The sequence below is a fragment of the Pseudomyrmex gracilis genome, unplaced genomic scaffold, assembly GCF_002006095.1.
Source record: "Pseudomyrmex gracilis isolate BER0280 unplaced genomic scaffold, ASM200609v1 scaffold_1538, whole genome shotgun sequence".
In the NCBI taxonomy this organism is placed as follows: domain Eukaryota; kingdom Metazoa; phylum Arthropoda; class Insecta; order Hymenoptera; family Formicidae; genus Pseudomyrmex; species Pseudomyrmex gracilis.
Genome location: NW_018022122.1, coordinates 8,953 through 12,836, shown reverse-complemented (window position 1 = coordinate 12,836; position 3,884 = coordinate 8,953).

The window sequence follows — 3,884 nt, the reverse complement described above, 5'->3', positions numbered from 1 at the left end:
AAATAGAAGTATACATATAAAATATCTACACTACATACAGATTGTTCTGAATTTTTTCTGCATCTTACAATATTAAAAACTCGAGATATATCACATTAAGAGAAGTGTAGAATTGTCTTAAAGACACTTTTTGAAAGTTCGGTTTTATATAATTTGTACTTGCATACATACGTGTCCGAAAGCGGCAGTTTGAAAGCGGAATAAAGTGCGTGCGTGACAATCGGCTATAGGCGCCCCTTGGTTGTCGCTAAGAATCATCATTGCTATCACACAGTGTGGCAAATTTGAGTGAGTCATAAGATAAAATTCGATTCAAAGAAATTTAAAAAAAAATCCTGCAAGGTACCCTATACATAACAAAATACAAAGTGCCGATACAGTATTTGTACTGGATACCTTTACTTTTGAGAGTTTTTGCTAAAACCATACAGTTACTAAAAGCATACTACCTTTTAATTTAATCACAATGATTTTTTGTTTTTATACATTTTTCCCAGTTTTCTGGTAGTGAGTAAATTCCACGCGAAAACAGATGTGCGTCGAAAAAAGGAATCATAATTTTTGACCTTTTTTCGACTTCCTCGAAAATGGTTAAAAGCAAGTATTTATGAGTGTCGTCTAACTGTGGAAAGACGTCATATGATGGTGCACTGTCCACTATAGACGCGGGGTAAGGTAAGACTTCCCAACCAAACTCCAGTATCTGTTCTTTCACGGACTTAAGGATATTTATATCGGCAAAAGAAGTGTGCAACAGAATCACCTTACGTCTGTTGTTCGTTAATTGCGGTTGTTTACTGTCCAATTCTTGCTTTAGTTTATACAATTGATGTGAATATGAATTAAAAGCATCTTCATTTGATCGCAGCATTTCGTAGTGTATAACACTTTCAGTATCCCACCAAATGCAGATCTTAATTTCGTTTTTATTACTTGTAGTTGCTTCTTTTTGATTTAAAGTCTCGTAAAATATCGACATTACACCTCCAGTCACAACTTGATCCAAAAAGTTTTCTTTATTGTGTCTTGAAAGTAGTGAGACGCAAGTAGTGCAACGTATGTGATTAGCCAAGTCAAATTGGATTCTTTGATTTAATCTCATGGTTTTTAAATTTGTCGTAATTGTACTTCGTGAAACATTTAAATGTCTAGCAATTTCTGCGTGTGTTAGATTTGGATTTTTATTTAAGAGTTTCTTTAAGTCTTCATTTTTAACCTTTCTTTTCCCAGTTAAATTAAAAAGTTGTAAGTCAAAATTGCCACCTGCGAATCGGCCAAACCACTTGTAGCATGTCGGCATCGATGGTGCAGACTCAAGGTAAGTTTCTTTAATAAGATGATAAGCGTCAATGCCTTGTTCGGCTTGATCAAAGAAGAACAGTAATAGGTGTCGGAAATGTCGCCAATCACGCTCCATGGTTTTCACGCGTAATAACGTTCTTCTTACCCAGTATTTTTGTTTAAATGAATACTTCCACAACTGTTAGATCGCAGAAAACTTACAGCTGTGATATAAAAAAGATGAGAAATATAACTCGTGTATTTATTAAAATCAGTAACGTCATTTCAGTGTCAAACGTTAAGACTAGGTGCAACACTTGAAAGTTTCTTTTAATAAAAAAACAAACTTTTTAGAACTACTATAATGAAAAAATTCGATCTACACAAGTTTCGGTACGAATGCACTTATGTAATATGCACATAAAATTGCTAGTGAAAGCATCTTAGAAATTTTGTTACCTTTTTACATCATAGCAAATCTCTCATGTAATACTCGTTTTCTTTTTTATTAGTATACTATACTGTTTTTCTATCGCAGTCTTGTTGTTTTTCTCCAGAATCAATTTTTTGTTGCTATTTTTCACGTTGGTATGATATATATAGGCGTTGCTTTTTCTCGATCTTTCCGATTTTTATATTGTATTATGATCAATTCTTATTTTTATTTTCCCAAAAGAACTTTTGTCACTGTAAATCTTTACTGAATAAACACAAGAAAACCTACTATTGTCTAAAATAAAGAAGTATATAAATACAAAACAGTATATGCGCTTGTAATAAAAAAAACCACTTACTTTTAAATCTTTTTTAATTTACTTTAATTTTTGCGTTAAAAGGTGAATGTAAATCACTACACGTAACTGACCTGCAATCGACAACACGCACGTAAACAATGACGAGCAATACTTCGATTATTACCATAAACACAAAGTCGTAGAACGTTTTCTATTGAAAAAAGAAAAAAACTGTATGTTGCGAAGTCTTCGAAGTCAAGAATGTATTGTCCACAATTTGTTGGTTTGCGTGTACTTCTTGTTAGAAAAATTCGCGATGAGAAAAATTCAAACTTATTATATTTTCAGTTCACCACAACCGTACACTTTGAAGCGCTACTTCCAACTGCCTGGCAACTTTCCAAATACGGATTCGGAATGGTCTTTGTTCATCACTTAGAGGCCACGTGTCGCTGTTATCTTGCGTGACAGTCACAGACCAATCACGTGAATCTTTAATATTTGTAATCCAGTTGTGTATACTTCGGTTTCTTTTTTAAATGTTAAGTATGTATTTTTAATTATAAATGAGATGTGTTTCTATTTCATTCGTAATTTTCAGTTTCTTTTTGTTATAATTACTTTTCTATTGTTTATTGTTGTTTAATTGTGGTTTTGTAATACTTTCTTTGGTAAATATGCAGAATAGAAGAGCCCCTTTCAATCGGCTACTCGTTCACATATATTGTAAATATGACCTTCCTGAGTACGTTTCTCAAAGGTTTAGCTGTCCCTCATTGTTCATAAAAAAGTTATTATCAAAAATTGTTTTATAAATAAATCTTTTTTCCCGACAACATGTACATTTTTTGTGTGGTGAAAGCATGTAGGCAGGGAGAAGGCTGCGCCTATCCGCAGGTGGAGAAGCTCCGCCCACCCTTCCTGCTTATCTCTCGAAAAAAAATAAAAAATGACTTCTGATTATGTGGCGTTAAAAATCACATACATACTATCGACATGAAGTGATCTGTACTCGGAAGTTTTTTTCAAATTTGTTTCGAAGTAGGAGCAGAATGAAAAAGCGAAGCTCCTCCACCTGCGGGAGGACGCAGCCCCCCGCCTGCCTACATGCTTTTAACGCACAAAAAATGTACATGTTGTCGGGAAAAAAAATTTATTCATGAAACGTTTTTTGGTCACATCATTTTTATAAACAATAAACGGCGACTAAAACCTACATATTCATACTCATAAGGGTAATCTTATTAATATATGTTAACAAGAAACCGATCGGAAGAAGCTTCTCTATTCTGTCCCCTATGTACTCTTTCTGTATTTTTAATAGTTTTATAAAGGTCCCCTGTAAGAGAATTGTCCTGAGTGTCTATGAAGACTTTAATTAAGAGAAAACCATTTTATATTAATAGATCGAAAGTACTAAAGAATATAAAATAAAAAAGTATACAAAATAAAAAAGTTCATAAAATATATAAATTAAACTATTCTCCATGGTTACACGTACAACTTCATGTTATTTAGCAATAAAGCATTTCAGATTGCTTATATTCCAAGCAAATACGATCATTCTTGACACATAAGTTTTCAGAGTTAGTTCAATAATTGAACCGTGTAGTTTGAAAGTGGCCCAACTCCATTTATACTTAAATCAAGATATTTACTATTGATAATGTCCGAAGGTAGTGATAAAGGTAATTTTAATTAACTAGTATTTAACAAGTTAACCTCAGTTTTTGGAGAATTGCGTTAGTTGAATAACCAGTACGTTTAATTAATATAAAACTTAAAATTTGATATTAAATTTTAGAAATTATTTCACTCATGGGGAAGAACAGAACAAGACCATTTAATTCAGATAGTGAAGAAGAAATA